The following is a 14,092-nucleotide window of genomic DNA, read 5'->3' as shown; positions in this document are numbered from 1 at the left end:
CACCAATAAATGAGTGCCACCTCAGCACCGTGTATGAATTTGGAAAAAAGTGATAGATCGTGTATGAAAATGAAAAAATTTGAACTACATGATTAAAATGAGAAAACGTGTAAAGTTCATGATTTTTTTTATATTAACCTTTATTATTATAAGCTATATATAAGTAAATCTAAATGGAGATATTACAAATTAATTACATTATCTCAATTTAAAAAAAAAACATAGTTTACTATTGGATAAGATGTGAAAAAAAAGTATTTTTCTGCCTTTTTATATTTTTTATTTCTAGTCTATTTCATAGTACATTAGTTATATTATAGAAGTACAAATTTTAAAAAGTTAAAAAACAAAATAACTAAATATCTGAAAAATTATTTTAAAATGAGATTAAAATGTATTATTATTATTATTATTAGGGTTAATTACATATAAAATCACCACCTTTACACGAATTTTTAAAAATAACACGACCTTTAAAACGTGTCAATTCAGGGCATCACCTTTCATTTTTTTTGCAAAAACAACATGGGCATGTTTTTAGATAAAATTTTGCTGATTTGGACATCCAATGGGAGTGCCATGTGTCATGCCACGTCAGCAAAAACGCCATTAAAAATGTGCCTATGTTGTTTTTGAAAAAAATGAAAGGTGGTGCCCTAAATTGCCACGTTTTAAAGATTGTGTTATTTTTGCAATTTCGTGTAAAGGTGGTGATTTTATATATAATTAACCCTTATTATTACTAGGAGGAGAGCGTAAGGAGTGGCAGCGGATCACAGGAGTCGCGTGTAAGTGTGTGGGATAATACAGAAAATGTATTTGTTGGCCATACCATACTTGCTTATTTGTCACCTCTTCAAGCTAAAATCTATTAGCTACCTCTCGATGTGTTAGACATTAAGTAACTTTATAATACAGATTATTAATAATTAATTTTTTAAAACAAATAAACTTAATTGTTAATGATAATAAATTAATTACTATAATTCCTTAGAAAGTTTAATTTATAATACTAGTTAATTTTTCTATTGTACTAAATACAAGGAATATTTAATTTTTCTGTTGTATTTAACTTTTTTTAATGTTATATTTAGTTCAAATAGATTTTATAAACTTTATTTAAAATTTTATACTTATATTTATACCAAATATAATATAAGATAAATTTAAGAATATTATTAAACCAAACAAGAGATAGCTTTTTATGCCTATGTTAATCAACTCTATCATTAGGAGTTAATTGCTAAAATTAGCTTATAAGTTGGTCCATAAATTTAATTGAAAAACAATAAATAATATTTATTTTTTATTTTAAGTAATTTAAAAATCTACTAAAAGACACCAAATAAATTGATAATATATTAAAAATGAAATATTATAGCATCATAAAATAATTTAATAATTCTAAACCATTTTTCTCAATGAAAACACTAATTAATAAAAAAAAAATTATAATTAGGAGTGAGGATTTAGAAGAATAAGTTCAAATTGAATCCAATTGAATTAATCTAAATGAGAAAAATCAAATTTTATTAAACCTAATCTAAATTATAGATTATTTTAAAATTAAATCAAAACTATATAAAAACTATTTTTTAAAAGAATAATAAAAATAATTAAATTGTACTGTAACTAAATTTTATATTTGAATTTTAGAGATAATTTGTTTCATATACTAAAATATGTTTTTTTAGAGGGTTATATTATAAAGTAATGCACAAACTTTACCAAGATTTGTAATCATAACACAAACGTTAAAACTTGACAACTACCACATCAATTTTTATTTTTAGCAAATTGGTATACCAAACTAGAAAAACACTAACGTGGATATTATAATATAAAGCTGCGTGTTGTTGTATGATTAGTCGGTGTACCGATTTAAAAAAAAATGAAAGTTGGTGTGTTAGTTACTAAATTTTAAAATTTATGTTGTAACTACAAGTTCGTTTATTGATTTGCAATTAACCCTTTTTAGAGGTATACGAGATAAAAACTATTACAATTTTAATGTTTTTTATTATACTTTTTTTAGAAAAATATATAGGTTCTGAGATCATATTTTTTTATGTTTATAGTATATAAAATTATAAACTTTGTATTGTTACGTAGTTTACAAGATTCAAAATGCATCAAATGTATAAAGAAACAAGAAACACGAATACAGTTATATGAAGAAAAAGAAATGCATAAATACATTTATCACGAAATTTCTTAAAGTGTGTATGAATATGTCATACTTTCATTTCACTTCTTTAATTTCATTATCACGAACAGGGGCAAGCCAAGCAAGGCCCTCAACTTTGTCAAAATTCTTACTAACCCCTTCAAACTTTACATTATTTATATTATATATTAATTGGATTGGCTATAAATAGAACAACAAATAAGTAAATTAATTAAAAATTATATAAAAAAATGGATTAGGTCTTTGGAGCGATTTAAAAATAATAATAAAAGTAAACTTGAATTATATCATCCTATAACAATATGGTTTGTTTTTTTTTTTTTATATCATAATATGATTCATTTACTAACGATTGATGTTTTTTGATTGTTTAAATATAAAAGTTTAAGATTTTTATTGTTTAAATGAATATAAATGAACTTTTAAAATATAATTTTTAAATAACATAACAATACATCATCTATAAGAAATGTTATTTTTAATTATATTTTTTAATTTTTTTAATGGTATTATACAAACTACAGCAAGCTTCACATCAATGATACAAGTGTTTGTCCTCGCCCTTGCTACAACTCGGGATTCTTGTTTTAAAAACTGTCAATTGTTGTATTTTTATTATAAAATAGATTCAAAAGGTAGTGAGTTTTATGATAATTAATGGAGATCGTAATAAACACGTGGACACTCAATGGTTGAGTAGGTTGAACATGTGACGCTAGATTGTAATATCCCGTACATTTTTGGCATGTTTTCGTTGTGTTTCTAATTTATTCCGTATCGTGTAGTATTTTGAGAGTATTTTGAGGTTTGATACTTGAGTATCTTATGAGTTTAATACCTTTTTGTAATTTGCGATAAACTTTATGATATTTTATTAAAACGGTGAACTTTCTGAAAAATAATTTGATAAGTTAGTGACCGTTTTATAACGATTTGAATTTTAATATTCTTTTTATAATAGTGACGTATCCATTAAGCTTGCTCAATTATTGTCTGAATGTGCAGAAATAGTAGTAAAATTTTCTGTATGAAGTAGCATCCATCATCAAGTGTGTACCAATAACACTATGCGTTTTGTGTCAAACTATGCTCATCAAGAGGATTGTGCATAGATTCAGAAATTCTATTTTTTTTTTTTTACCAAAGGGTTTTTAGGCCCATAGTTAGAATTCATTAATCAAGATTAAATTACATAAAGAAAGTCATATCACAAAATTAAAATATGATCTTTCAATTTGTAGATTTAGAAAACTAACAAAACTATCATACAAGTTAAGTAAATCGAAGGAGCGGCAAATCTAGCCATAGATTCCGCATAAATTTTTGACGCAACGAGAAGCAAGAGTTCCGTTGGAGCGGGACTTGGATATGCCCTTTACTCCGATAGACCGGCCATACACGACCCGCTTGTTCCTTTGAAAGTTTGTATTTCCGATCATCTTGTCAATGAAATTCTAAGAAGATAGATCAATAACTTTTCAAATCGTAGATCTACAAGAGATTACTTCGAAAGCCCGAACAATCGCTAAACATTCTTGAACGATCTAAGAAATCAAGCCACAAAATCCTACAAAATACAAAGAAATTCTTACAAAAAAAGATAAGATCCTTACCGGAGCGATAGCCTTCAAATCGAAGAGGTCTTATTGAAAACAAAAGTAAACTATATAATATATATTATTCATGGGCGGAGAGGAGGTGGTTTCCGATTAATCTCCCACCCTTCAAAATATGAAAATGGAGAAGAAGTTTTTAGAGAGAAGGGAGGGCAATTTTTTTAGAGAGAGAAAGAGTGTATTCTATTGACACAATATATTAACATCAGGGCTGGCAATTAACTGATAGATAATGCAGGCCACCTATAGTGCTTTAAAACAATGTGGGGATCCGAGATTGGTTTCTCATAGTTGAGAGATAACTCTTGTTTGGATTTGAGGGAGTAGTGAAAATAATTGACAAAATGTGAACTGGACTATTTTATGCAGGAATGTTGTCAACATAGATAAGAAAAAAAAACCTCCACTCATTAATTAGTAACTCTTTATAAATGGAAGAATAAACAGAGGTGACAATTTTATCGGAATACTGCGATGTCGTTTTCATAAGATTCCATTGATCGCAAACAGTTAGTTATATCACTTGTAAAAAAGAATTTGTTAATCATATCCTTAACACTTAAAAATAGAATTATTTCGCAATGTGATAAGGACAACATGTCCAAATGGACACTTAGCTTATGAAATATTTAATTCAAATAAAACATAATATGTCTCTAATAATGAATTTAGTTCTACAAATATACAAGAGATCAAATGGCCTTAGGCAGTGACGGAGACAAGGTAGGGACAGGCAGTGACTGAGCACTACCTCAAAAAAAAAATTAAAATTACTTTTAAAAGAATTAATAAATAAATTATATAAAAATGCTCTATCTCAAGTTCTTTAGTGTATATTTTTTGTGATATTATTTTTATTTTTATTTTTTTAACTAAATTATGTCTTACTTGAAATTGTAGTCTGACTTTAGCACTGATCCTGAGCATATACTGTTAACAAAAACTATATCCCGATTGTAAATCAAATACTTGTAATCATCGATATGATAAAATTTTTGAGAACTAATTTTATCGTATACTTACATGTATTTTTTTTATTAGTATATAATTGTGAAACCCAAACAATATTTGAAATAAATTTTTCCCTTAATAGAATGTCCATCATCCCTCTATAGTCTATAATATCAAAAATACATTCTCTTTTTTTATCATACATGTAATACATATAAGTATGGAAACTTCCTATTGTTACATTTAAATGCCCCAAATATAGAACCCGTATTTCATGGGAGAAAAATATTTTTATTAAATATGTTTATATATTTTATGTTACTTTTTACTATTGTATAAAACAAGAATAAATATTTAACTAATAAAATAAACACATCCTAGCCGTTGAACGTGATGATTTCTTCTTCATGTGACAACTTCAAGGGCTTTTATTTAATGGAAAAAGACCATTCCATGCAAACGATGGCCAATATATTTGCTTGATTGATTGGAAAATGGAATTTAGTGGTCACTAAATTTTGTTTTTAGTGCAATGGATTTGGAGCATACTCGAATGCTACAAAAGGAATTTTGTTTTTCCCCAAATATGTTTTTATTGCATTATCAAGTTTGATCAAGGCATATATATGGAGTATTTAATTTTCATATAAAAAAGTTTGGTAACATATAGAATGATGTAATATCAAATGATTGGCATTGTTGGGTATGGGGAAAAATAGATAGGATTTATCATTTTTATGGCAAAATATACATTTAGGTCCCAACATTTATGCATCTTTTGAATTGAATCCTTCACTTTTATTTGCCAATATTAAGCCTTTATAATTTTAATTTTTAAAATATTTAGTCATCAATCACGGAATAAAAAGTACACTCTCTTCTAATAACATTGAAATATATTTTTTTTATCCATTTTCGTATTTTAAGTTTACTAAATACTTTTTGTCGATATTAAATCTCTTTAGTAATTTTTATATATTCATTGGTTATTCAATATTCTTCAAAAGTTTAAATTATTTATTTATAGCTAAAAATATTGATAATATATCAATATATCAATTATAACATTAACTTAAATAAAACTAATGATAAATTATGTTAAATTTGAACATGTATTAACTAAATAATTTTTAAAATTTATATTTAAATATATATGATATTTAGTTATTTGAAATTGAATAATTTCAGAAAAAAATTGAAAATAAAATTTATTTTGATTTTTAATTAAAAATATAAATATTGGTCTCACTTTTATTTATGATTTTAACTTTTTTTAAAATTCATTAGAAAATGATATATTTTAATATTTTTAAATATTATATATATTTAGGAGATATTATATATTGTAATATATTCCTTAACATGTATAATATTTAAAAGTATCAAAATATAAATATCATTTTGAAATCAGACCATATTTTAAAATTTTAGTCGCAATTGATAAGGCACATTTTAATTTAAAAGTGAGACATAAAAGTTTAAACAAAATTTTAATGAACTTTTCAAATTGAAAATAATTTTAAAAATTTAAAAAGTTGATTAAAATTAATAAAAATATAAAAGAATTAAATTTAAAGTGTAATTTTATCATATATTCTCTCCATTTCAATAGAATTGTCCACTTTCTCTATATTTTTGTTTCAAAATTCTTATCTATTTCTAGTAAATAACAAATATTAAATTTTTTTACATCACCTTTATTTAAAATACATTAATAAGTTAGTATTTATTGTTATTTATATAAAAATAAAATAAGAGTTAGTAGATATATTAAGTAGGAATATGGTAAAATAAATAGAAAAAATATTATAATAATTTATAATATTAATTTTGTTAAGCTGTGTGATAACATAAAATAGATGATTCAATTGAGGCTGAAAAAATGTATATTAACTTTATATAGGTTATAGTATAGGGATTAAAGAAACTGCACTCCCGACTGGTGCTCATTGGAAAGGCCTAATTATTAGGGTAGCCCTTTGCTAGCAATTTTACTTAGGCTAAAACTACTTCTCCTTGTTTTCTTTCTAACATGCTAGAATCTTAAGGTGTACACCAATAGTTTATTCATCCAATAAAGTTTAATTTTTATGGGTTTGGAACAGAAAAGGGTTGTACTAGTACTACCATAGTGCTAAAATATAGTCTCCCTTTTTAGAAACACAGATATTAGAAAGTATAATTACTATAGTCTATAGTTATAATTTTATGATTTTTCTGTTATAATCCAAATTATAATTAAGTTAAACTTTATAAAAGAATATTAATATTAATTGGAGCTATTTTACGGCTATTTTTATGATTAAAATTAGAGATGGCAAATGGATGAATATTCTATTTAACAAAAGATTACTTCATTAATTAAGTTTCGGGTATAAAAATTTCGCATCTAACTACACCATTTAAGTTAGAGACTCTAAAGAAGAAAAAAAACGGCGATCTTCAAAGATTTTCTTAACTCATATTTACGCCACTCATTTATGAAGATCTCGTAGAAAAATTAAAGGAATGCGAATCGGAATTTTGAAAAAGTTCACTATAATCCAATAGATTAATCTCATGGTCCAAATAAACTATTCTTATTTTGTTTATTGCATCAGTAATTTCTTTTGCATCTCCTTCGGAAGTTGGTTGAGGCAGTTTGATTTTGGCAGCTTAATAGCTTCTCTAAGTGCCGATGCTTTCGCTATAGCCGAAGACCCAATTTGTGACAAGTACCTTGTGTAAGTGCTGAATACTTTGCCTGAGTGAGTTCTAACCATACAAGCACCGACTCCTGAATCGGTCTTTATCTGAAATGCACCATCAAAGTTAACTTTAAATGCAAAGTCCGATAGGGGCATTCGTTATCCACCAATCTGATTCACCCCGAATTGATTTCTATTTAGCTTAATCTCAGTCTCGCAATTCGTGCCACCGCGTCATAAATGTATTATGTACTCATTTGAAAATAGACATATTTTTCAATCAGAATACGATCCGGTTAATTAATTGTATTAAAATGTCAAACTCAAACATGAAACTTTCATTAAACGGATCAACACGTGTCGAATTGTCTACTCTGTAATCCGTTTACTAAAACATGTTATAATGGATTACATGTTTAACTTGTTTAACACGTTTATTAATAACCTATTTATCAATTTAACACATTTTTTATTGAATGAGTATAATCAAACAACAAACCTCTAAAATAACCACAATTTTTAATACAACAAGCAACAATTAATAAATTATATGAATTATATGAATATATTTGGTCACATGTAATAATTTAATAAATTAATATAGTTAATAAATATATTTAAACGTGTCTTAAACGAGATAGACAGGTTAAAGGTTTGACCTGTTTAACATGTTATTTGACCTCATAAATGGATTGACATGTTTATGATCGAAACTCATATAAGGTCAACTTAAATCCGCTTAATTTCGTGTTGTGTCGTGTAAACGGATTGCGTCAAAAATTACTAGCCTACCCTCTAACCCATCCATTTACCCATTTTATGTGTAAACTACATTATAAATATATATATATATATATATATATATATATATATATATATATATTGGATTACAATTCCGGTATGAAATTTAAAATATTGATTTTCAATTATCCCGACCCGATTTGGCACTGTTCAGTTACTTTGGATTATTTAAATTTTAAACCAACTAAAAATTAAAAAGTAAAATCTTTAAATTTTATAACCGAGCCGAGGAGATTCATGTTTTTTACTAAATTTTCAAAATAATATTGCCTCATTGATAGAATGGGTATTCATTTATGACCCAATAGTGATAGAATGGGTATTCAAAATAATATTGCCTCTCATAAATTTCACTTGGTACGATGTATGACCCAATAGTGATGAAGATCGAACTTTAATATTGATTTTTTTTATCTTAAATGTATATTTTCTTTAAGATTTGTTTGAGCCCGTAGATTTATGTATATTTTGTTAGTTATAAGATCTACATCATTATCATCTTTATCATTATTAAACTATTATTTGATACATGATGAAAATGACAATGAGAAAGCTATATCTAACCTAACAATTGAATATAATTACATATTTATATGTTAAAATATAACTAAACAATTTCAATCAGATAATCAAAAAAAATGGACGATAACACAAAATTCCAGGAACAGCTAACATCTTCATCAGCGACCTAACATCTATCTTTATCAATGGTCCATTACAGGGAATTTATGCAATTAGGTGGTACTCCTTCACCTTGTTTCTTCTCAGTAGGCAAACATTAAACAATTATTTACAAATAATTTTTCTTTTTGATAAAATGATGATTTATTTTTCAAATAATTTGTTTTGAAAAATCACCAGCAAGACAATTATATGCCATTTTCTGAAAAATCACCAGCAAGACAATTATATGCCATTTTCTGAATTAATTACTTCGTCAATTAACTCATCTAGAAATCAGTCAACAAAAGATAAAAATAAAAATCTAAATTAATGCTTTATTTTATTTCACTTTTGTAACTACTAATTTTTTATATGTATAAATCTAAAGAATCATATATATCCTCAATAAGAACTTTAACTCCGTCATTATAAGACATTAATCTAAACACTAAAGCTTTTTTGATAGGAAAAATGATTCTATTAAATCAAATAGGAGGCAATTATATTAATAAAAAATTCAGAAAAGTGACAAAACTACTCCTGATAACTTGAAATGAAATTGACGTATTGCGCTAAAATATGTGCCGCCTGATTCGCAGATCACCTCACAAAAACAAAATTAATATTATTAAACCGTTTTCCAAATCTAAGCAATCCTCAATAAGCAATTCTGAGTGGTTTAGTTTACAGATAACGTGCTAGACTCGGTCTACCTAAGAATTTCTCCAAAATTTAGTAATAAACATTCATGAAATGAGAGGTCAACTACCCATATAATGCAATTGGCAAGTAGGACCTGGACCAATATATGGCTGGACTTAATAAACAAAAGGTCATACAAATACCTGTAAATAAAATAGAGCAAATTACTTTAAGACCCCTCATATTTATTATAATTTACAGTTTGGTACTCCTTATTTGAAAATCAAACGATTTGGTACCTCAATTTTAATTTTATAAACTATAATGCCCTTCTGTTAAATATAAATACTAAATCGTTAACGGAATAAAATGTGAGGTACCAAATCGTTTGAAAATGAGGTAACAAATCGTTTACGTAATTGAAAATGAGGTATCAAATCGTTTATATAATTGAAACTGAGGTACCACATTATTTGAAAGTATATTTCAAATTATTAACGTAGCTAACAGAAGAGCCTTATAAATTACAAAATCAAAACTGAGGTGCCAAATCGTTTGTTTTTCAAACAAGTGGTACCAAAATGTGAATTATGGCAAGCGTGAGGAGTCTTAGAGTAATTTTCTCAATAAAATATCTTATTTCTATGAACAAAAGGGTTATAAAATTAAATTAAAAAAAATATTATAGAGACTCTGTCACATCATTTATATACAGATTTTACCGATATTTTATAAAATGATGATAATAATATATTTATTTAAAATGTTTATGCATTTATATGGCGAAATATTATACGGTTGAAACTAGGTACATTTTATTATTAATAATAATAATAATAATAATAATAATAATAATAATAATAATAATGAGTACGCACTTTGGCACTTAGATGTGATGATTAAGTCTTTATGTGTGTGAGGTTGGGGGTTCGATCTCAATTTCCGCAGCCTGTTGTTTGACTGATTTAGAAAATAAATTTTAAATTTAATATTAACTAATTTCCGCTAACTCGAACTAACAACTAACTTAGAGTAGTTATATCTCTTATGACAAAATAGTAATGAGTGAGATGGTCCTCAACGAAAAAGAAACAATAAAATGGAAAAGTTGTCATTATATATAAGTTTTGCTTAAGAAGAATAAAGAGGTTGACCAAACACAAAAAGATAATAAATAATGTTATCTCCATTAGCTTTGTATAGTGTTGAGCCCCTTGTCAATATCATCATTGTATTTGTTCACATTTTTTTTTTCCAACAAATTTGTTCCTATTTTGTAATATAATACAAAACATACAAATAATTACGAGCATGTGGGATTTTGGAGAAGGATTTTACTTTATTTATATTTTATACCCATTTAAAAAGAATGTCACATTTATTTTAAAAATTTCAAGCTATTTTTTATTTCACTGTTAGGTACTGCAATTGAAAACCGAAAATCTGAAATAAAATAAAATTGAAAAAATTGTTACGTCGGGGTGGAATTGAAAACCAAAATAAAGATCAGGATTTTTTCAGCCTATTAGCCTTATTTAAATAAAAAAGGTGTTGTTTGTAGGTCCGAATTAGCTCTCATAATCTTTAGGAAAAATAGTGAAAATAAGTTCTTGAGGCGAGGTAAAATACTAATATTTTTACTGTTACTTTATTTATTTCGTAAATCAAAGACGGAATTATGCCTTTTTTGTACCCGAAGCGGCTTCGACGGCCCTTAAGAGAAATAGCTAACTGTGAAAATTCAAAATCAATTTGGTCTCTCAATGAATATACTCTTTTTTTGATACGTCAAATTTTATTAAACAGCTATAGTTGTAAGAAATTCAGAAAATTCAAAAATTAAACTCGACGACCTAATATGAAACATACTCTGATTTTCAGATATACTTACAAAAACAAAAATTAATTTACTAACTTTTTTGTTAATTAAGTGCAGTTTTTGATCAAACTTATTCAACGTCCGCTAACTGATTTTTGATATCAGAAACTACAGCCATAACCTCCGATCAGTGACGAAGCCAACCCCAAAATTGAGGTAAGGCACAAAATCCATTTAAAAAAATTAAAATACAATACCATAAAAAATTTAATCAAAACATATAATCATTAAATTTTTTATATAAAATAATATGAAAAGTAAACAAACGTGTTGAGAAATTTATAAATTTATATTAAAAAGCTTACATTTAAGCTGAAGTCCGATAAATGGTTCTAATCTTCAAGCCGATGTCAAATTGTTAAGTTGTTAATGCACATTATGTGTATTTATAAAAATTAAATTCACATATTAAAAAAGAATTAAAGAAATTGAGTGTTTTTGAATTAGAAAAATGCTGAAAATTTTGATATTAGAGTTTAACTTAGATAAAGACGGCAATCTGACGAAACTTTTAAATTATTTATATAATGATTAGTGTTTGCTATACATTAGGCTTTATTGCATAATTTCTAATCTTACTAGTCTCTCCGTTTTTATATTGTCGCTTTTGGATAAATTGCTAGTATTAAATAAGTGTGTTTTTATTTTTAATTACTTACGTAAAGACTAGTATAACACTATTTATAAACTCCACAACTAAAAAATTTAATTTTAAAAATAGAGTTATTAACGCCAGTACTATTGAATGATTTACTTTTGAAAATTGAATTAATGAAATGATTATATAAGAACTATTGTTTAAAGCGATAATTATAAAAAAAACAGAGAGAATGGTATTAACTAATTCAATTTTCACATTAGGCTTAGTTATAAAATAGTTTTTACGTTAAGTTCCATAAATTGTCTTTATCAAGTTAACCCAGACTATATACTAAGTTACATAGTGCTTATTATTTCTGTTTTGCAAAGTTAATTAGAAATGTAGTAACTAATAAGTTAGCCGAATATTTGTTTAATAATTATTATTTTTAAGTGAGGTAGGGCCCAGGCCCTGCCTGGCCCTACCTCACCTCCGTCTCTGCCTCCGATCAATCACCACCCGACCAACCCCTTAAAAAAAGGGGCAACAAACCTTTTATAAAGAAAGGACAACAAACATTTCACATAGGAAGGACAAAAAACAATAGAAAACAACAATAAAAAAATTATTATAGTCCATAAACGATTCCATTTTTATTGTTGAAAAATCTTCAATTTATCTTTAACTGACTTTTCGACGATAAATATTAACCCATCAAGAATAAAAATAAAAAGGAGTCGACTATTTGTTAAATTTATAGAATTAAAGTGAAATAGAAAAGAAGACGACTACCAACAATGATAGAATTAAATTATTGACGACAGTCGAAGAAAAAATAAATAATAAACTACTGATGGCTAGATTGTTTTTTAAGAGAAGAAGCGGGGAGAGAGGAAATCTTTCTTTCACACCATACGTCATTAGTTAACACTCATAATTCAAGACCTCAATGAATATACTTAATTACTGTAAAATATATATTTAGCAAAAAGCAAAAATAAGCCAATGAGACAAAATTTCCACTAACATATATTGTTCTAAAATCTTAAATATCAGCAAAATCATAATAATTTCAGAATAATTAGGCCAGCCAATATACAGAACTGATGATGATAATATATGTAATTCTTTAACTACGGTGTGTTCCAACTAATACAATTTTATTTTTAATGCTATTGGTCCTACTCTTGAGGACCAACCCACTTATTAGTAATTAACTTTAATTTTATGTCCCACGTACATAATTTAACATAAAAAATTTATATATGAGAATCTCATGTTCATAATAATAATAATAAAAAAAACTTTAGTTCTAAAAACTCTATAATAAAATGGGTCAGATTCTTTTAATTCTTAGTCCATCATTGGAAGCTCAAGCTTGAACATCAAGTTTTGCTTAAGATGCTATTTGTCAAGATTACCCATAATTATGAAGCAAAAGATAATGAAGAGGAGTATGCTTTGCAAACCTTCAAAACGATTCATGTCAATAGTGTTGATGTAAATTATGGATGACTGACCCGCGGGTGGTGGATTGATGATTGATCATCATACCTATTGAATCCTCCACAAGAGCATTTTTATAAAGGATTAATGTAAAAAAAATCACGAACTTTACACGTTTTCTCATTTTAATCACGTAGTTTTAATTTTCTCATTTTTATACATGAACTACCACTTTTTTTCAAATTCATACACGGTGCTGAGGTGGCACTCATTCATTGGTGTAAAGTGACATCCACCTCAGCAAATTACACCAATGGAATCGTGACACCTCAGCACCGTGTATGAATTTGAGAAAAAGTGGTAGTTCGTGAATGAAAATGAGAAAATTGAAACTGCGTGATTAAAATGAGAAAACGTGTAAAGTTCGTGAATTTTTATGACATTAACCCTTTTATAAACCGCTCCATAATAATACTATAAGTAAATCCGGTCTCTAAATTCATATCTCGGAATCAAATAATTCACTTTTAGCCATTTTGATGAATTAAGGACAATAATTTTTAAATTTAAAATATTTAAAAATAAAATTATATAATATGAATAAATTTAAAAACTAAAATTGATCCAGTTTTATCTTTC

The sequence above is a fragment of the Mercurialis annua genome, linkage group LG4 (assembly GCF_937616625.2).
Source record: "Mercurialis annua linkage group LG4, ddMerAnnu1.2, whole genome shotgun sequence".
NCBI lineage: Eukaryota > Viridiplantae > Streptophyta > Magnoliopsida > Malpighiales > Euphorbiaceae > Mercurialis > Mercurialis annua.
Note: the sequence above shows the minus strand (reverse complement) of the source record.